The following is a 21,863-nucleotide window of genomic DNA, read 5'->3' on the forward strand; positions in this document are numbered from 1 at the left end:
ATCCATCCTTTCACCCACCCCTCATCATCCATCCATCCATCCATCCTTTCACTCCCCCTCATCATCCATCCATTCCCTCATCATCCATCCTTTCACCCACCCCTTCATCATCCATCCATCCATCCTTCCCCTCATCATCCATCCTTCCATCCTTCCCCTCATCATCCATCCTTTCCCGTCATCCATCCATCCTTCCCCTCACCCATCCTTCCTTTCATCCATCCTTCCCCTCACCCATCCATCCATCCCATCCATTCATCCTGCCCCTCATCCATCCATCCTTCTCCTCATCCATCATCCTTCCCCTCACCCATCCATCCCATCCATTTATCCTACCCCTCATCCATCCATCCATCCTTCCCCTCATCCATCCTTCCTTTCATCCATCCTTCCCCCTCACCCACCCATCCATCCATCCCAATCATTTATCCTGCCCCTCATCCATCCATCCTTCCCCTCCATCCATCCATCCTTCCCCTCCATCCATCCTTCCCCTCCATCCATCCATCCTTCCCCTCCATCCATCCATCCATCCTTCTCCTCATCCATCATCCTTCCCCTCATCCATCTTTCCCCTCATCAATCATCCAGCTACCCTTCCACCCATACATACAGCTATTTACATTTTCTCTCCATCCTTCCCCTCACTCATCAATCCATCTATCCTCTCTCATTATCCATTTATTCAATCTTTTATTCATCCATTCACCCTTTCACTAATTCATCCAGCCATTCACACATCCCTTCACTTACTTACTCGCCCACCTTTGCATATTAATTTTGAGCTGAGCCCTTTTGAGAAGAGGCCCATCAAGAACTTCACCCTCGCTACAGGAGCCAGAAGCCACCCAGGGCGGAGACAGGATCCACCACAGGGGGGGGACAAGAGCCATCACAGGCGGGGGTGGACTGGAGCCACAAAATGGGGGACAGGAGCCTTCACAGGCGGGGGGGGGGGGGGGGTGAGGGGGTGGACTGGAGCCACCACATGGGGGGACAGGAGCAGTCAAGTCAAGTCATGAAATTTGTATAGCGCACTACATACCCATAGGGTTTCAAGGCGCTTAGGAAGGGGAGGAGGATTACTTGTCAAATATCCATGTTTTAAGTTGCTTTCTGAATGCTAGGTGGTTCTGGGTAAGGCGAAGGTAAGCGGGGAGTGAGTTCCATGTTTTAGCAGCCAGGTATGAAAAGGATCTGCCTCCCATGGTGGTCTTGTTGATGCGAGGTACAGTGGCGAGGGCTTGGCTGGAAGAACGTAGTTGGCGGGAGGGGATGTAGAAGGACAGTCGTGAGTTGAGGCAATCTGGTCCGATGTCGTAGAGTGATTTGTGTGCGTGGGTAAGCAGACGGAAAGTGATCCTCTTATTGACGGGTAGCCAGTGGAGGTCTTTAAGGGGACCAGAGATGTGTTCGTTGCGTGGGATGTCTAATATGAGCCTGGCTGAGGCGTTTTGGATTCGTTGGAGTTTCTTCTGGAGTTTTGCGGTGGTACCTGCGTAGAGGGTGTTTCCGTAGTCCAGTCGGCTCGTGACCAGAGCGTGGTGACTGTTTTCCTTGTTTCGGAGAGGATCCAGCGAAATGTTTTTCTGAGCATGCGAAGAATGTTGAAGCAGGAAGAGGATACGGCGTTGACTTGTCTGTTCATTGAGAGTGAAGAATCCAGGATGACACCTAGGTTCCGTGCGTGGTCTGTCGGGATGGGTGCTTTTCCGAGGGCTTCTGGCCACCAGGAGTCGTCCCATGCAGAGGGGGATGTACCTAAGATGAGGACTTCTGTTTTGTCCGAGTTCAGTTTCAGACGGCTTTGTTTCATCCATTCGGCAACTTCTTTCATTCCTTCGTGTAGGTTAGTTTTGGCGGTGCTGGGGTCATTGGTGAGGGAAAGGATCAGTTGAGTGTCGTCCGCGTAAGAGATGATGTTGAGGTTGTGTTGGCGTGCGATGGCCGCGAGGGGGCTCATGTATACGTTGAAGAGGGTGGGACTGAGCGAGGATCCTTGTGGTACGCCGCAGATGACTTCAGAGGCCTCGGACTTGAATGGAGGAAGGCGGACTCTCTGGGTTCTTCCGGTGAGGAACGAGGTGATCCATTCAAGTGCTTTTCCTTGGATTCCGATGTTATTGAGGCGTTGTAAAAGGGTGCTGTGGCAGACTGTGTCGAAAGCTGCAGAGAGGTCAAGGAGGATGAGGGCGACTGTGTCTCCATTGTCCAATAGAGTTCGAATGTCGTCTGTTGCTGCGATGAGGGCGGTCTCAGTGCTGTGTTTTGCTCGGAAGCCAGATTGAGAGGAGTCGAGGGATTTGTTGGCTTCGAGGAAGGCGGCGAGCTGGTTGTTGACAGCTTTCTCGATGACTTTGGCCGGGAATGGAAGAAGCGAGATGGGGCGGTAATTTTTTAGTTTGGTGGGGTCTGCTGTTGGTTTTTTCAGAAGGGCGGTGAGTTCAGCGTGTTTCCAGTCTTCCGGGAAGGTGGCGGAGTTGAAGGAGCAGTTGATGACGTCTCGGAGGTGCGGTGCTATGACGGAGTCTGCTTTGTTGAAGATGTGGTGAGGGCATGGGTCTGTGGGGGATCCTGAGTGGATGGAATTCATCAGGCGGATGGTGTCCTCAGTGGAGATTGGGTTCCAGTTGTTAAGGGTGTTCACGGGGGGTAGATGATCAGCAGATGGTGGGGTGGGTTGGTTTCCGGGTTGGTTGTCAAAGCTGTTGTGGATGTCTGCAATCTTGTTGTGGAAAAATGAGGCTAGGGAGTCGCAGAGGATTTGAGAGGGGGTGATGTCGTTGGAGTTGGCCGAGGGATTGGAAAATTCCTTGACGATGTTGAAAAGTTCCTTGCTGTTGTGGGCGTTGTTGTCAAGTCGATCCTTGAAGGCTGTTTTCTTGGCTTTTCGGATCAATTGGTGGTGAGTGCGGGTGGCGCATTTGAAGGCGTCCTTGGTGCTGGTGGTTGGGTCTTTTTTCCAGGCCTTTTCAAGGGAGCGGCAGAGTTTCTTGGATTTCTTGAGATCATCGTTGAACCATGAGGCCTTCTTGCTGCCAGGTTTGCTTTGACGTTTTTTCAGTGGTGCTAAGGTGTCGGCGGTGTTGGATAACCATAGGGTGAGGTTGGCGGCGGCTTCGTTGGCGTTAGAAGAGAGGGCTGGGGAGTTTCGAAGGAGCGATGCGGAGATTTGGTCCGTGGTGATTTTGTTCCAGTTTCTTTGCAGGGTAGGTTGGAGGTGGATGTTGGGTTTTGGTTTGTTGTAGGTGAAGTGAACGCAGCTGTGGTCAGTCCAGAGGAGGTCCGTGGTGTGGCTGAAGGAGACATGGTTGCTGGAGGTGAAGATTGGGTCGAGTGTGTGACCTGCGATGTGGGTGGGGGAAGTGACTAGTTGTTTAAGTCCGAGGTTGGCGAGGTTGTCCACGAGGGTGGCGGTGTTGCGGTCGTTGATCTTTTCAAGGTGAAAGTTGAGGTCTCCCAGAAGGATGTAGTCTTTGGAGGGGAGCGCGTGTGGAGTGATGAAGTCCGTGATGTCTTCACTGAATTTAGCTCGGGGTCCTGGTGGTCTGTAGAGGAGGGTTCCTCTGAGTGTGGTCTTGGGGTCGATGTGTATTTGGAAGTGAAGGTGTTCGGAGTTGGCGAGGTTGGCGTCAGAGCTGGTTGAGATGCGGATTGATTTCTTATGGACGATAGCGATCCCTCCTCCTGTGTGGCTGGTACGGTCTTTGCGAGTGATCTTATAGTCTTCAGGGATGGCAATGGTGATGTCTGGTGCGGAGGAAGCGTTCATCCATGTTTCCGTAAGGAAGGCGATGTCCGGAGAAATGGTGTCTAGTAGATTCCATAGTTCAATGGCGTGCCTGTGGACTGATCGGGTGTTGAGAAGGATGCATTGTAGGTGGTTGGGGTCGGGGATCTGTGATGTGGTCGTGGCGGAGATGTGGACGGTGCCGCTGAATTTGCAGGAGTAGCAAGAGAAAGGTCCATGGGTGTGTCCAGGAGCGGCTTGGACGCAGTTGGGGGCGCGACCGGGGTCAAGGGCTAGGAGGGTGGCGGCATCATAGGTAATGCGGGAGGGCTGGGCAATGCGAGGGCCAGGGGGTATGGCGCTGGGCGCGGTCCAGGCGCGGACGGGCGTAGACGGGCTTACCTTTGGCGCACCTTCGGCGTGTCCGTAGCGCGTGGACGCTGCGCGTGGAGGCATTGGCCATAAATGGATGGTGGAGGGGGCGGAGCGTGGGAGGGTCAGCAGCTGGGAGGCGGTAGCGGGGAGGAGGGGCAGGGAAAACAACAACAGCAAACAAGATGGAGGTCAGAGGGGAGGCGAGGCAGGGGCAGTAGGTCACTTGGGACAGCGAAAATTAATACAATAATGCACGTTGCTGCCAGGTGGGCAAATACAGTTAAATGCTGTGCAGGGCGGGCGACGCTACTATCACACGTAATGCAGGGCGGGCGGCGCTACAATCACATGCGCTGTGAGCTATGAGATTTTAAAAACAGCGCAAATTGCTCAAATGCAGGCGATACTGCTAAATTACAGAATGCAGGCGATACCGTGAAGTTATTCAGCAGTGCGGAGATCCCCAGGAAGACAGCAGCAGTACTGGGAGAGGAGCAAGGAGGGACCAACCGGTCAGGAGAGGGAACGTGATCTACAGGAGAGGGAACGTGATCTACATGGGTGGGCATGCAGTATTCTAGTATCATCTTGGGCTTCTCACCCCCTCCTGCACAAGACAACGAGTAGACAGGCTCTCTGTCCAAAATGCCATCCCCCCACTGTGATGTACAGTACTTACAGGGGATACTCTAAGAGAACTGATTGAACTGATTGTCCTCCATACTTTGTTAATCAGTGTTGGTGCGATTGTGCCATTTCTTTATTGTATTACATTAAAGACTGCATGTTTGAAGAACCGAGGTTTGCTTACAAATTAGTGACAGTAATTAAGCTCGGTGAAGAGAAGCAGGTGTAATCAGGGGTGTAATCTGGCCGAGTCTAGGATGTTTGGGGCCCTGGGTAAAAATGGAATGTGTGAGCCCCCCTCTAAATAGCAGATACAAGACGCATTCAGGGTTGTTTGTATGAGAATGGATGCCCCCTGCTCCTGAACCTGCAGCCCCTCCCTCTGTCACCTTCAAGCACCTCTTAACAGCTCATCAAGGGCTGGAGGTGTGAGGGTTGCCATCCCGCTGTGCCTCTCCAATGCTGCGGGGCATCTGAGGAGCTTTGGTGCAGCATCGGAGTGAAGAAAAGAGGTGGGTGCAAGCTGTGCCCGCTTAAAATTACGGACAAATGGCGTCCGTTAAAGAATCCTTCACGGACAACGGACAGACAGCCAAAATTACGGACTGTCCGTAAAAAATTAACGGGCGGTTGGTCACCCTAGTACAGAAGGGAATGTTACTAGTCCCTCTCGTCTGTAACAGCATTTGCTGCTCTGACCTGCATCATTTTGCGTGTGCAAGAAATGCGGTGATGGGAGCCGTACGCAGGCCTGGGAAAGCCCTCTTGAAAGGTGCTCAGAGGCTCGCGCTGCCCTTGTCCTGATTTAAGGCAAACAGTGACCAGACTGCTGTTGGAGGAGGGGCTGTATAGAGCCAGTGTCATCACTTTCTGGGCATTATTAGCCATGATTGGCCTTTTATGGGAAGCTTTCAAGAAACAAATGTATCTCTAATAAACTTTGCCCTTTTTCCCCCCTCTCTCGCTTTGGTTCGCTCACGTTGAGGATGGTCTCCCATTTTCGGTCCTTGCACAAATAATTACCAACAAAATATTTAATTGTCATAATCCGCTCATTCTGAGCATGACAAACTTCAAAAGACTAATACCAAAGACATATATTGTAAAATATCTTAAATGCACACATTTCTATTGTCCTGTTCGTAACCTCATAAAACGTTTTGTATAACATGAACATTTGATCGCAAAAGTGAATCTCTCAAACAAATTGACATTTTAGTTTCTATTTGGATCAACAATATAAAAAGCAAGGAATGCACAGTCTTTGTCTTATTGCTTATTTAAGGTCCAGCTCTCCTTGCTTTATAAGGCTCCCATGACCCCCACAAAAAACCGAGCACCTCCAGTCACAGTTATGCCAGCCCAGAAACTGACAAGGCTGAACTATATACAGTGACTCCTGGCTGAAAGTGTAAACATTTTTTCTTGTTCGATAACTTGGGGTGGTGAGAACATGAATGGTAGGGTGTGGAGAAACTAAGGAGTTTGCTGTTTTCGGCCTCTGTTAAGGAGACCCCAGTAGTGAACTCACCTCTGTCCCACTAAACACACTCCAGGTAGGTCCGCAACCCTGGTAGGGTCTCCAATTAACACACGTTTTCCTGTGGCATGGTCCACACTATTTTGGAGTTTATCCACCTTCTTTAGGAATTTGAATGTGCCTGCATGAGGAGGGAATTTGCTTGCAACATGAAATGGTGTACTTTTATTGTAAAAAAAATTCTTGTCTGAGTACAGAACTCTGCAACTAGTGTTGAGATCCAACCAGGAACCATCAGACAGGAGGCAATAATGTGCAAAAAAAGAAAAAAAATATATGGCAGACCTTCTCTATCTATGCACCCAGGATCTGAAACAATATTCTTGTATCTATCAGGCCTTTACAAACCCTGTTCAGGAACAAGCTATAAAGGCACCTTTTGAAAGAGCAATAGTGAATACAGGGCCTACATGCAAGACCATAGAGAAATCTCACACAGTTCCGCTGGGAGTATTATTAGACAGACAACATATACTGATGCATTGGAAACATGAGAAGGGGCCAAATGTTGGGGAGGTTTAACAGAAGAAATTTGTATCCATTTCTGAAACCTCAGAGGTGTCCAGTTATCGTTCAGACCTAGGCGAGGGTAAAAGTGGGGCCACCAATAAGAAAGGGCAGGGCTACTTTTTAGGACTAGGTTAACCACAACAAGTATAGAGACGATGAAGGAGGAATCCGATATCGCCATACCCCAGGGGAGACACAGACACACTGGAAGCACTAACAACGGAGACCACCCCAGGATTAACGGACTCAAAGTTATTCCCATTTTCAATTTAGCATTCCACATCTTATCTGCCATTTCCTTGTTAAATCGAGGGCTGTCCTTTGTAAACAGCAATGGACCGACCTTTAGCCTAACAAGTGATACAAATAAATTCCCTTTCCTGAACATAATGGAGCAGAAAATAATACATTACACACAACACTCTACCGTAAACCAACAGAGTGGAATAAATTATTGCAATATTAGATTTTCCACCCTTGTTACCCAAGGGATTCCTTACCATACAAGAAGACCTATTTTTTTAGGTGCCATTTGTCATCCCGAGTGGGACGGATATGCCCAGACGCGAGTCCAGTGCTCTCCGTGCCACTGGAGACATGCTATCCTGGCTGATGAGTGGTGAAACCCCGAAACCGGTCCTAGGATGCTTGTTTTCAGTCCAGAGAGGACCAGGCCTGGTAGTTCGGGCTGGACTGTTTCAATTGGGCACAGGGTCAAGACTGATTTGCATGTGGCTGGGTTCAAACTGGAATGGCATGGGGAGGAAAAAAACGATGGATTTAAGCCAAGATCTCTGTACTGGGGCGAATGTATGACATACTTCTGCATTTTGTTCATCAACTGTTCTTTTCGCTTCGACATCAGCTAAATCATCCAAAACACTGGTGGAAAATTGGGACCTACCCCTAACCATAAGGCATTTCAAATGTGGCAGCTGTAGTGTATGCCTTTTTTGGTGGAATACAAAATCTTTGTACATAACGTTGTGGTATCCCTTAAACATTTTTACATCTGCAACACTTCTAATGTGTAGTATTTAATAACATGTCCATGTGGCAAACTTTACACTGGACAACCACACAAAAAATGTATTCGAATCTGTCAACACTGTAGCTGTAGCCGCTGTAAGGTCCCCACTGCCTCTTTAGTAGAACACTACTTAACCGAGGGCCAGACAGAAACTAATATGCAATGGCAAGTGATCAGTGTTGTCAGATTACCTGAAAGGAGGAGGGAACATAGAACAATTGCTTAATAAAGAAGAACTAAGATGGATTCTGAAGATGGACATCATGAAAACCAGGCTAAACCGACAGGAGGAATGGACTAATTTAATTTGAGCTGGCAAAGAGATGTTGTCCCTTAACCTAATGGACTGGACATTGTCTGTAAACTCTTATAGTGGCCAACTGTAAAATGCTATGCTGAAGCACATTGGTCCTGGTAAATTTCTGTTAAAATTCAGAAATTCTTCAAACACATAAGGTTGAAGCTACTCTCTACTACTTTAGAGGTATGGGTCTATTTTAGGAAAGCTCCTGGGATACACTACTATACAGAAACAGTACCATTATAGTGTTCTCCGGAACCCCTAAGGGGCTCAGGGATAAACAGTCTGCACCTCAGGAACGGGAACTGTTCTACCTGGGGAGACTTCTGGAAATGTGATCAGCTGGTTTCATGACAGGAGTTTTCTGATCTGGCGAAGAAAGGAGTCTCAAAATTTAAATATCTACAACCTGACTCTTGGTGGACATCTCAACGCCTATCGGAAGTGAATTATCCGGTCCAAGAGGACTTCCTTGAATGGACAGGACCCAGTACCAACTCAAGAAATAGGTAGCAATATGGTACAGGGCAATCACCGAAGCAGACGAAAAAATGAGAGCCCCCATACTCACATCGAGAAAAAAAAAATCCGGAACTGGAAAAGGAGCAATTATGGAGAGCATCTTTAGATTTACTATACTCTATTGTAAAACATGCACCAACCAAAAATAACTATTTGTTTACCTCAATAGAGCCTGTTCTTCCCCCAATGAATCTGCAAAAATGCAATAAGTGCAGGAAGAGACAGAAAAAGCATATGTTTGTGGAGTGCCCGTAACTGATCTTTTTGGAGGGATGTAAGTAAAATCCTTCAAGAAATGTGGGTTGCGAAATTAAGGTAAGCCTGTGCTTCATTTTATTTGCGGTAGATACATCTTCAGGTCGCCACTTAAATAAGGTGCAGTTGTGATTAGTCTTTTTCCTGATACTACTCGCTAGAAGGGAAATCTGCAAGAAATACATTACATATGAAGCGCTCAAACAGCGTCAGAATGGGTGTGCTCCGTCAGCTAGATTAGTAGACTGGATGTAGAATGTAAGTCCCCTTCAGCTGAGATGGAAGCCCTTTCTGGTTTGGCAGACAATACCGCAACTGTCCACTGATTTCATATCTGTCTTTGCTTGAAACGGGGATATTGCTATCCACAAAAGTGAGAAGCAAAAAAGAAAGAGCCAGCGATGGCACATGCCACATATGTCGGAAGGATGTGCCTTGTCTCAGCGTAAGCAGCTTGATTGGGATATGAGAACAAAACAAAACAAAAGCAATTTATTTATGTGCATTTCTGGGTAGGCCCCAGGGGGTTTCAAACGTTTCACATCAATTGTGTACATTGCGGCAATTCATTGTAGCACCTTTTTTCTTTCATTTGGGATTCTTGTATTTGTTATTCTTAATAACAACCTTTTATTCTCTTTCACCACTTATCAACAGGTTTCCATTTATCTTCCTTACTTTCAGCCCCTTTTCCATAAAAGCAGCCACTAGACAGGATCTCCTTTTATATACTCTGGGCTGCTCTTACTTTATTTTCATGACCCAGGTGTCCATATACAGGACAGTCCTTCTTTAATGTATTATTACCCAGGAGAAGCTGCCATCCTTTGGCGCACACCCAGCAAACTTCTCTCAGCCCTCTTTTCAAGCAGTCCAGGAAGATTTTGCAGTACTTATGTGGAGGCCCGTTTACATTCTAGAATGTACAATACAACATACAAACGCTCCTTCTCAGGAATGGCACCCAGGATCTGGAATGCACTCCCTCCTGAAACCAGGCTTATCTCCTCCACTGCATTTTTTAAGAAAGAGGTAAAAGCCATCCTATGGCCAAGTTCACCTGAACTCTATTGTTGTTGGATCAAAGACTTTGCACCGTTTTTGTATTATTGGTTACCTGATTGTTTATTGGTATTATATTTTTACATGATTGCTATCCTATTCTGCTACTCACTTACTGCCGACTACTATACTGTACCCAATAGTTTGTTTAATCACCCTCTTGTTGCCCCTACCCCTTGTTTCTGTAAAGCGCTCTGATATCTGCAAAGATCTTGTTCTCGCTATATAAAACTTTGAATAAATAAAATAAATAAATAAATGGCTTTTCTTACCATCAGGAAAAGTTGCATATGGCAAAACGAATGCAATGTAAATATCTGAAGACTACAGCTTATTTTTGGAGACAGTATCATCTGGTTTTTTTATGCATTAAAGATGAAATATAGAGTGATACTATTACAAATATGCATTTCTTCCCATCACCATTTTCTTTGTGCTCCACCCTACAATAAGATTCCTGCAAGGTAGTAATGCATTTATTGCCCTTTGCATCTCATCAAAAACCACGAGCACAGGACATTTCAACCATAAATAAATAATTTTGAATGCTATCAAGGATTAGCAACGATATTAGACTCTGCCTTCTTTCTGGGCAAACAATTACATTTAATGCACTTCTTGGTGTGTTCATTTATTACCACTCTTCAACGTAGGAGTGTAGAGGGTTGCCTCTGCAATTGCAGCTTCTGCACCGCTCTTTTCGAACCCTCCATTCCTTGTCTGGCATCCTCAGGGTCAAGAACGAAGTGGTAGAATTAGGTGGTAATCCAGAAGACTGTGGCGGTAGGAGTGGTCTGCTGAGTTAAAAAAAAAGAAAGCAAATAAGAGAACATGTCTCAGTAGCAGCCTTTTCCACATCAAACAAGCACAAGCTAATATTCTTCTACTTTGTAGTGCAACCAGCAAATTCAGACTGAAGTACGAATTTCTGTTCAACAAAGGCATAAAAAGTATGTTGCGCGTAGCCTGGGGATCGGTGGAAACCTTTCACATCATAAAAGGTATGCAGACTAAGGTGGTAACAGTTCTAGTAGTGAGCAGGATTAACATCTATTGACTATAGGAGAACAAGTCCTGGGTACACGTAATGAGGATAAAACACTGGTAGAAATGTCTCGTATTTGTATTTAAGTGGTCGACACCAAGGGATTAGTTAGAAAGTTTTAATGATGCAACAACGAAGAAATTACCAGCCGACACGTGTTTCGTCACAAAGCGGGCAGTATCACGTGACTCTTCAGGGCTGTGTGGCGGTGTAGGTGGATGGTGCAATCAGAGAGCCGGTGGATAAACCAGAGCGGCCAAGGGGGCTGATCAACCCAGCAGTCAAAATCAGAAAAACAAGATTGGGATGACGTGAAGTCCAAAGAATTCAGAGTGCCTTCTGAGGGTATGAGAACGTCTCTCTGTGACGTGTAGTGAAGGTGGTAAAAACCTGGGGTAGTAGACACCAATGAGCAGTGTATGCTGCTGGAATTCAATTACGGGACGGATGCAGTCGGGCGGGTGTGCTGTGTGCACAGGAAAGCAGGTTGCCAGAAGGTGTAATGACAGGCCAGTAACTGGAGGGTGCAGGAGGCGGGTGTGCCGGACACCTCACGTCAGTCGAAGACTGGATTCGAATATCGGGTCAGTGAGAGCTCCTGCATCCGGGAGAGCTCGCACGGATCCGCCCCTCAGAAGGCACTCTGGGATGATGTGAAGCCTAAAGAATTCAATCTTGTTTTCCTGATTTGGACCGCTGGGTTCATCAAACCCCTTGGCCGCCCTGGTTTATCCACCTATATCAAACTACAATGTCTCAATATGGGTTCCCATTGAAGAAGAAATAAAGTTAGCATAATTAAATGCAATGTATTAAATCCGAAAGGGGAGAAAAGCAGGGAGACATATACATGTAAATGTTAGCTTGTATTGGAATCAATTAAAACATGTTGGACATATTAAACATCATATGTACAAGCACATTGTAAGATAGCACTGTGTTACATTAACATGTAACCAACAGGGTACTGTGCACAAGTGCTCGTGAAGTTTGTGATGGTGCAAGTGGAATGTGATGTGGTATATACAGCGGTGGTGTTGGGCACGACTAAGAACAAAGTGGTATATAAAGTTTACATATTCAAGACATCTAAGCAGTACATGATGCACAAATTACAGAAGACAAAGGGTAGGATGTCCGTAAAGAGGGGCGCCAGAAGTTACGCTGTTGAAGTCGACAGCGTTTTGGCCTACGGGAGTCTAGGCCACCATCAGGACTGGTTACATACAAATTAAAGGCAGACCTAAGGGTGAAAGGAAACTTATCTCAGGGTGGTGTGGACCACAGAGGGGCAGAAAAGTAGGTTGAGGGAAAGAATGTGCTTATGATTAAAGTCACTTATGGCTGCAGTGAGGGAAGGGACTGATCTCTAAAAACCGCTTATGGATACAAGATCGCGTTGCTGGGAGTGGAGACAACAACTGGGGCGCCTGGAAGGGCCCTAGCAGGGTCTGGATAATTAAAAATAGCGCTGCAGTACTATAAAGGTAGCTATAAAGGGTCACAAAACGTGTGAAAGAACGTTTCTGTGCTGGGGTAGTGGCACGTGATTAAATTGGCGGCAGTGTGGCACGGACAGCTGGGAAAAGGGGGCGGACGGACTTACTGGGAGTAAGTCTGTCCGCCCCCTTTTCCCCAATGTCCGCGCCACACTGCCGCCAATTTAATGGCGTGCCACTTCCCCATGACAGAAACGTTCTTTCACACGTTTTAAAAGATTCTATTACAAGCTTAGCTAACCTTTACATGCATATGTCTCCCTGTGTTTCTCCCCATTCAGATTTAATCCATTGAAATTAATTATGCTAACTTTATTTGTTCTTCAAATGGTACCCATGTTGAGACATTGTAGTTTGATATAATTTACTGCCCCAGTCTCTCTGTGGTTTACGGGCTACCTCCTGTGGTCTGATACTGGTTTATCCACCGGCTCTCTGATTACACCATCCTCCTTCACCGCCACACAGCCCTGAAGAGTCATGGGATACTTCCCGCTTTGTGAAGAAACACGTGTCGGCTGGTCATTTCTTTGTTGTTGTATCATTAAAACTTTCTAACTAATCCACTGGTATCAACCACTTAAAAATAAATACTCAACATTTCTACCAGTGTTTTATCCTCATTACGTGTTCCCAGGACTTTGTTCTCATTTACTGGGGTCAGTGCTTAATTTGTGCCGATGCTTTCCGGTGCTCAGCACCGGCACTTATTTTATAGGGCCGGGGTTATTGTATTTTCCCCCTCACTGAGCATTGGGCAGCCCTGCCAAGTAACAACCATTAGGGATCAACTAATGTATTTTAGTGCCAGAATCCGCATCGCCACACTAAAATGTATTAGTCACGCACTTACATCTAGCCAAATTGCATGCGCAATGAAGACCTGCGGCCTGGACACAATTAAATAAGAAAAGCGCTTCTGTGCATCCATAAACTTGATTTAGCTGCCTCAGAGATCACATGGGAAGGTGATGGCCGCTTCAGGGGATTTGAAGAGTGTCTTTGACACATTGTTTTTGAAATGGCTGGCACCGGATATATAAGAGAAAATCTGCCTTGTTGCGGACCGACAGCAGCCTCTAGGACAAGTGGATCCGGTGCATTCTCACAGAGGTGGAGACAGAATCTGCTCTGCGCAGGCCAGGCCCAGCTCACGTAGATGTGTTGCTGCTTTCTGTTTTGCTACACATCAGGCGCCCACTACTGTTGATCTTAGCAGGATTTTTCATTACAGATTCCTAGTGCAGCCAGCCAGAGCCACAAGGAATTGCTATTGACCCCGGAGAAATTCAAGTAAGGAACATCCGTGACCTTCTTGACATGTGCTGCCCTGCCCTTCTCTTGAAGGGTTGCTGGGGGGCTATGCCAGTCACGGTCAATGACTCCACAAACTACAGCTACATCGACCATCGAGGCAGCAGGCATTTACCCACCACCGTCAGTGACTCCTTGGTGAGTCAAAGATAACATGGTGTTCCTGCTGCAGAAGGATCAGAGTTTTGTTTAGTGCAAGTTTGAACTCACCAGTAGCACAGGGGGCTAACATGTATGCTTCAAAGAATGTGTATTTTGCATATCACAAAATCGTATTTAATGTGAATACTTCAGTGGGTTAGAACTTTTTATGTCTCGCTTGCATGGGCTGCGCACATGCGCACTCTCGCTGGCGAGATTTTATGTTTTAAGGGGAGCTTCAGTATCGGGCTTTAAGCCCCCACCCCTCTTACCCATTGGCCGGTGTCATCGTTTATGCTAAACGGTGGCCAGCCATTGGGAAAGCGGTTTTGATGACGTATACTTTTCTCTTTGTCTGCAGTCTCGCCATTTCGTAGACTTTTCTGTTTTTCTGCCATCCCACTTAGACGGCCTCGCCTGCCTTCCATCTGCTGAAAAAGGTTTCTTATCTTTATGGGGCCAAACACATGGCCCCATAAAGATAAGAAACCTTTTACTTCAGAAGGAAAGCAGGCAAGGCCGTCCAAGTGGGATGGCAGAAAAACAGAAAAGTCTACGAAATGGCGAGCGCTTGTTTGTACTTGCTGATCACATTTCACTGCCTCACCCTCACTGCACGGTTGGGTGAGTAAGTATACGGAATAACGCTGCGAAGTACTCGGACCTCAACCAAGCTCTTGAATTAATAATGGACTGATTTTGGGACAATTGGGCAACATGTGCATTTCACTTTTGTATTGCCATTTGTTGAACATTAAAACAGAACGCCATAGTACTAGATTTTTGGTTGGAATAATTCACATAGAAATGGCGGCCCTCGATTTTTCCATTCCACGGGCATACGCTGTATTTTAGGGACCGGCGCCTGAGTTTCAAAAATTATGGATCGACTTAATAATGCATACATGTGCAATTGTTACATTACATTATCACGTGTGAACTCTATCCCTTAAATGATGGAGTGCCCTTGTATTGACTGCATTTGGGACAGATTATACTTTCGAGATATGGCAGCTGTTTCTTTCCCCGTTTTTCGATATATACTTAGAAGTGTGCTCTTTTTTGGTATAGTCAGACCTCTTATATATGGCGGCCATCCCCCTTTTTCTGTTCCAATGGTAAACGCTGTTATTAATGGCCCGCCGCCTGATTTTCGCAAAATGTTGATCGCTTTACCTATTCACATATCGTTGTATAACCGGATTCGGTTTTAATGTAATCTATTACACAGGTGAGTGTCTACATATGGATTGACTTATGGGCAGTCTATTCCTCTTCGAAATGGCGGCCGTTCTTTCCCCCGTTTTTTTGATACCCAGATGGTAGTGTTTTTATTTCCTGGAATGGTTGTCACGGATTGGATGCCGCTAATGAGTTGGCGGCGGAGCCCCGTATATTTGTAGCGGTGGAAGGATACTTTAGCTTGGACACCAAGAGGGAGAAACACTCGTTCTGCTTCCAGGTAAGAGGGCTATGGCAAGTTAGCACTGTGGGGTCTTGGTTTATCGTTGTGGGTAGTGGCTTTGAATTTCTTTTACCTCAACATTAAGTGGGGTCCTGGAATTTTTGTGGATGGACAGACCGTGTGGGCTGATATAAATGGTTTTAGCGACTTTTATGCTACTGTTATTGGGAAGCTCATGTTCAAGTTGTTTACCTTAGAGTACGTGTCTAACTGCTTGCAGCATGCTTTTCCTATAAAGATACTGGTCTGGGATTTTGGAAACTTATTCGATGGGCTCATGATCTATATAGATGGAGCTGACGCCTGGGGCGCTCTGGCAGTCTTAAATTCTAACAAGTATTTGAAATGCAATAGGTCTCGCATTTTCGTGAGTTTAAGCTATTGAAATTGCAAATAACAATGCCTTTTAGATTTGGTTTTGTTTTAAAAACCTAAATAAAAGGCATGGTCATTTACAATGCCAATAGCTTTAACTTGTGTAACTACGAGACCTATTGCATTGCAATTGCTTGTTTAACAGAAACTCTTTGGTTACATGCAATTCATAAATTACAATCGTAATCCACACACTGGCCTAAAGACTGTTGTTAGTTTGGGTAGAAATGCATTCTTATCAGTAAAGAAAACCACAAGTACTGTGGCAGATTTTAAATCCTGATGCTTTTCCAGAGCACTTTTACAATATACTGCCTACCAGTATGGATGACGTGATCCTACACCACATGTACTCATAGTACGGCCCGCTTGCAGTCATCATACCCGTGTATTAAAAAAAAAAAAGAATAGGGTCTGCAAACCCTGCTGGTTGCAGCAGCAAGAGTCTAAGAGACTCTGCTGCTCTGTGGGGGCCGGCCGCCGGGTGATTTTAGTGATGGTCAAAGTGGAGCTGCAGGGGCCTAAGAAGAGGTGAAATACAATAAAGCCTCATTAACATACAAATGGTATTTTTCAAGACCTGTGAAGTGCTCAGGGCTGTCTGTGCCCGGGAAGCAGTCACAACCCGGGCTGACACACAGGCAGGGTGAGATGAAGAGGGAGAAAATGGGAGGGAGGTAGAGGCAGAGGGAGGGAGGCAGAGGGAGAGGGAGGGAAGGAGAGGGAGGGAATGAGAGGGAGGGAAAGAGAGGGAGGGAAGGAAGGTGAGGGAGGGAAGGAAGGAAAGGGAGGGAGGGAAGGAAAGGGAGGGAGGGAAGGAAAGGGAGGGAAGGGAAGGAGAGGGAGGGAAGGAAAGGAGAGGGAGAGAGACAGAGGGAGAGAGACAGAGGGAGAGAGACAGAGGGAGAGGGAGACAGAGGGAGAGGGAGACAGAGGGAGAGGGAGACAGAGGGAGGGAGAGGGAGACAGAGGGAGAGGGAGAGGGAGAGAGAGGGAGAGAGAGGGAGAGGGAGAGGGAGAGGGAGAGAGAGGGAGAGGGAGACAGAGGGAGAGGGAGAGGGAGAGGGAGAGAGAGGGAGAGGGAGAGGGAGAGAGAGGGAGAGGGAGAGAGAGGGAGAGGGAGAGAGAGGGAGAGGGAGACAGAGGGAGAGGGAGACAGAGGGAGAGGGAGACAGAGGGAGAGGGAGACAGAGGGAGAGGGAGACAGAGGGAGAGGGAGACAGAGGGAGAGGGAGACAGAGGGAGAGGGAGACAGAGGGAGAGGGAGACAGAGGGAGAGGGAGAGGGAGACAGAGGGAGAGGGAGACAGAGGGAGAGGGAGAGGGAGACAGAGGGAGAGGGAGACAGAGGGAGAGGCAGACAGAGGGAGAGGCAGACAGAGGGAGAGGCAGACAGAGGGAGAGGCAGACAGAGGGAGAGGCAGACAGAGGGAGAGGCAGACAGAGGGAGAGGCAGACAGAGGGAGAGGCAGACAGAGGGAGAGGCAGACAGAGGGAGAGGCAGACAGAGGGAGAGGGAGACAGAGGGAGAGGGAGACAGAGAGGGAGGGAGAGAGAGGGAGGGAGAGAGAGGGAGAGGGAGACAGAGCGAGGGAGAGGGAGACAGAGCGAGGGAGAGGGAGACAGAGCGAGGGAGAGGGAGACAGAGCGAGGGAGAGGGAGGGAGACAGAGGGAGGGAGGGCAAGAGACAGTCAGAGTGAGTGAGGCAGAGGAAGACAGGGAGGGAGAGAGAGAGCTAGAGAGAGCTAAAGAGAGCTAGAAAGCACTAGAGAGAGATAGAGAGAGATAGAGAGAGATGTGTGGATGCCGGGTCTGGTGGCTCAGTGGACGAAGGCGTCCGCTGCAGGGACCTGTGATCAACCTCATGGTCACAGTTTTTTTTGTTGCTCTAACCCCGCCCCCTCCCCCACCGGTGCAGCCCTCAGACACAAACCACACTGTAAATTTGGCCCCGGAGAGAAAGTTTGTGAGTACCCAAGTCCTACACCTTGTAATCCTCATTATTTATTTAACACTTCCTAGGGTAATTCATTGTTTCTGCTCAATGTGTCTGTGGTATAAAGTGCTCTGACACCCTGCAACGGTATGAGCAGCACTATAAAAACAAATGAAATGTTTGTGAGAGAGGAACTATGCAGAGATAAGGGGCACAGTTGGAGAGTGGTAGTAAGGGAATCCATGGAGAAGGTGGTCATTGGAGGGGTGGGAAGGATGCACCAAAAAGGTTTTTTGCACTCGGCACCACCTTTGCTAATGCCAGCTCTGAAAGAGTGAGTCAGTGATGTCTGGCACTCTGCTGTTACTTTTGCATAGTTGGGAAACTGTTGTACTTAGTCAGTCAGTGGAGGAAGTAGGTGGAGCAAAGGAAGTGGGTGTCGCCTCCTAAAAATATTTTGAGCATCTGCACCTAATATTTTACAAATTAAGCACTGACTGGGGTGGGTTTCACAACCCACACATCCACTCGTGTTACAGGATATTTCCCCTGACCTGGCAGCACCGTGCTTACTCTCTTCATCTCATACATTACGCATATCAGCCCAAGCCCCAAGCTTCCCGTCTACTAAAAACCCTACATCGAGATAACATATATTTACTATAATGAGCACAATATAATGCCTAGCCAAAAAATTAGTGAAAAAGCCAATGAAACGAGCTACTGCTACCAAATCCTAATGTGGTGCTTTCGATAAAGAAAAGACTCGATAAGTCGACTTACAACTTCCTATATTTCTTTGTTTTGCTACCTTGCAATATTACCAGTTCGAGTTAGAATTCCTTTGAGCAATGCACATTATTCAGCAGTGTCTGGGTACCACTTCAAGAAATAACAATTATGGACTACTCCCATCCAAATGTTTACCAATGTTACATGGTGTCTCCCAAAATTTGAAAATTCTTAACAGTTGTCAGCGTCATAAGTGTACATAATGCCATTATAAAAAATATATCTGGTTGCTATGTTTTCAATGCAGGCTTCGTGGAAATTATAAACGTGATGATGCTATGGTATTAGATATGTTCAGATTAGATGTGACTTGAGAGGTAACTTGCATTTTTTTTAATTGCTATTTAGAAATTGCTGATGCTGCGCATTTTGCATGCAGTGTAACAATCTAGATTTCACAATAGGTATGCTGCACACACTGCAATATATTTTACAGAATGTTCTACATCCCTTCCTATGAATATGTTCTGGTGACTATGAAATGCTGTGGGGAAAATCGTTTTAAACATTTTTGCATTTTTTCACATTCACAGTCAACGCCAGGGACCATACATAACCCGCCTCAAAGAACATGCAACACAATATAACGGAGAGCCTTATGGGTCAAGTACAGACAGAATCTCACAAGTAATAATCTACATAAAGTAATACACAACCAATTAACAAAGGGGTAACTTTGCTGTAAACCTTCTACGACCGTTAACTAGAGTGTTCTGGGCGGTTGTGCTGGAATGAGGGGAGGAGGGGGGGGGGGGCGTCGGGGGGGGGGGGGGGGGGGGGGAGGACTACCTCCGGGCTGGATGTATCCATAGTGGTCTCTACTCCAGGGTCTAACATAGCACCAATATTTACAAACAAACGTGTGGTCTTCCCACTCATTCCAAGAAATATATCCGATTACCCTTCTAGCAAGATACTGATCTATTCCACTTGAACGATTGCACTGTTTTCACATAGCGTAGGGCTTTCTTTAGCTTTCAGATATAAAAGTATTCCCAGCTCAAAAATAACAGTGTTACACACCTTAAAATATGTTCGAAATTCGATATATGAAAGAGATGATAGTCTCGTTGGAGGCAACTAGGGCATTGGGAGCTTAGTGAGGTTCCTTCACATTTTGGTGTGGTTCCTCCTCCTGGTGATGTAAATGTAAATGTATTTGAGCTTATATAGCGCACAGCTACCCACAAAGGGTTTCCCGGCGCTTGCTTAGGGAACCCGTCCTGGTATTCCCCTGTGAGATAACCCCGGCAGGCTATCCACAAGGTGAAAGCCAGGCATCCCGCCGCGAGGGGCCGAATTCCTGGTCCTACAGTTGTGTCGTTTATTTAGCCTTTATTTCGATTATCAAATCAGTAAAGACAACAGTGCATCTTTTTTGTTTTAGTTGTCCGTGTATTTAACGACAATACATGATTTTCCTGCTCTTGCCATTTTTTGATCGCTTTTTAACTTTAATCCTCCTCCTACTCTGTGCTAAGCATCGCTTCCAAGCCCCAGGTTATCTATCCATCTCGCTAGCTAGGAGATCAATGACTAATTGGCTTGATTGACTTAGCTGTATAATGTCCAGTTGCACCAAAAATTTATAAAAGCATATTATAAGCCCCTAACGTAACATTCCTATGGATTAAATGCAACATTTCCATCGGGGTTATCCAAACTCCGTTTCTTAAAAAAAAATCAGTAACTTTAAGAAATCCTACCCCGGCCAATTTTCCGCTAATTCTAAACCTTGTTCTATTCCCATTAACGGAAAAATACTAGCCAATAAAGTTGTTACATTAATCGGGGGAAGCGAGTATCTTTTAAAAAAGGTACAGCATCTTTTGAGAAACCATAATAATGACTTATAACCAACTAATTTAGGAGATTTAAGAACCTGCAGAGGTGGTGGTATCTGTATTTCTGTGCACATTAGATTTAAAAAAAGTTTAGTATAGATTTCTGCCAGTAGTTTGGCCTTTAAATCTTGATAGGAACTGCGCGAAATATTCGTTGTAATAATCTCTAAGATTTGGTAGAGCGAGCCCTCCATGATCCAGCTCCTCATTTAAAGTACTTATTGCAATACGGGGTGTCTTCTTGGCCCAAATAAAAAACGAAAACATAGATTCTACCCTGGTAAAGAAAGACCCCGGTAACAAGCATGAAAGAGTAGAAAACAGAAAATTAAATAGAGGAAGAACAGACATTTTTATCAAGGCCACCCGGCCCAAAATTGTCAATGGCAGTGCATTCCACCGAGAGGGGTCAAAGTTTAGACCATACAGATCTTTAACTGATGCTGAGAAAAAGACTCTGAGATATCTCTTAGGCTTAGTATTAATACAACTACGCAAATCGGGATGCAATTTCGGATTTTTGCCACAAATCTAAATTTCTGTTTGCTTTTTATCTATGCGATACCCCCGCAGAGCTTCAAAATCCTCAAAAATCTGGAATACTTTAGCTTGGGATCGTAATTCAGGCTTGATCATAAGCATGATATCGTCTGTGTATTAGGACTTCCGCACAGTTCCTCAATGCGACCGCGAGCGGTTCGATAAAAAAAGCAAAGAGGACTGGCGAGAGTGGACAACCCTGCCTCGTACCGCTTTTGACTAAAACAGACCCAACCAATGCCGTATTTATAATGGCATTCGCTTTGGCCTCGAAATAAAGGTTTCGAATTAGATTTATAATGTTGCCCGAGATACCAAAGTGCTCCAAAATAATAAACAGTGTCTCCCATACCACAATATCAAAAGCTTTTCCTGCATCTAATAACAAAACCAAAGCGGAAATCCCTAGTGTCTCAAAATAATCCAAGGCTTCAATTAAATAATGGGTGTTTGTAACAAGTTGCCTGCCGGCGGAAGACAACAGTGCATCAATAAATTCATATTGTGGGCCGTTAATTTCCACCATAAGCTAAGATTTATAGCAGCTTGATAATACAAATATTTTAAGATTAATGAAACCAGTATAAATAATTCACATAAAACCATTAATCAATTCATCCTGCTATACATTCATATTTTCATTTAAAAAGATGAAAATGTGTAAAATCAATTACATAAGGACATTTTTAATATCATCCTGGATATAGACATATTTGAATATAACTACGATGGCCTGATTATGAGGGAATGGACCCTTTAAATGTTAGCTACATTTCGAGCCTTGACAATTTTGCTAAGAATGGCCCACATCCAGACCAAGAATTTCGCTAGGGCAGTTACTATGGGCTCACTAGTGTCTGTCTTTAAAATCATTAATGCCTCTATGTCCTCCCTGGTACAGAGATTGAGCCATCTGTTACGAGGGGCTTTGTAGACTGGACAGACAAATATGTGTGCTAT

General features: G+C 46.0%; 1 protein-coding gene across 8 annotated transcripts in view; it reads right to left on the reverse strand.

The window, feature by feature from the left end:
• ZHX1 (zinc fingers and homeoboxes 1) overlaps nucleotides 1-21,863 on the reverse strand; it is a 194,320-nt gene that overhangs the window by 106,829 nt on the left and 65,628 nt on the right. For 2 of the 8 annotated variants that reach the window (XM_086966176.1, XM_086966180.1), the window contains exon 2: nucleotides 10,591-10,749. The gene's annotated coding sequence lies outside the window, so the exon portion shown is untranslated. Of the gene's footprint in view, nucleotides 1-10,556; nucleotides 10,750-21,863 lie in introns of all 8 variants that reach the window. The other 6 variants (XM_086966177.1, XM_086966183.1, XM_086966178.1 and 3 more) reach the window with 3 other exon arrangements.

The sequence above is a fragment of the Lissotriton vulgaris genome, chromosome 4_1, assembly GCF_964263255.1.
Source record: "Lissotriton vulgaris chromosome 4_1, aLisVul1.2, whole genome shotgun sequence".
Lineage (NCBI taxonomy): Eukaryota > Metazoa > Chordata > Amphibia > Caudata > Salamandridae > Lissotriton > Lissotriton vulgaris.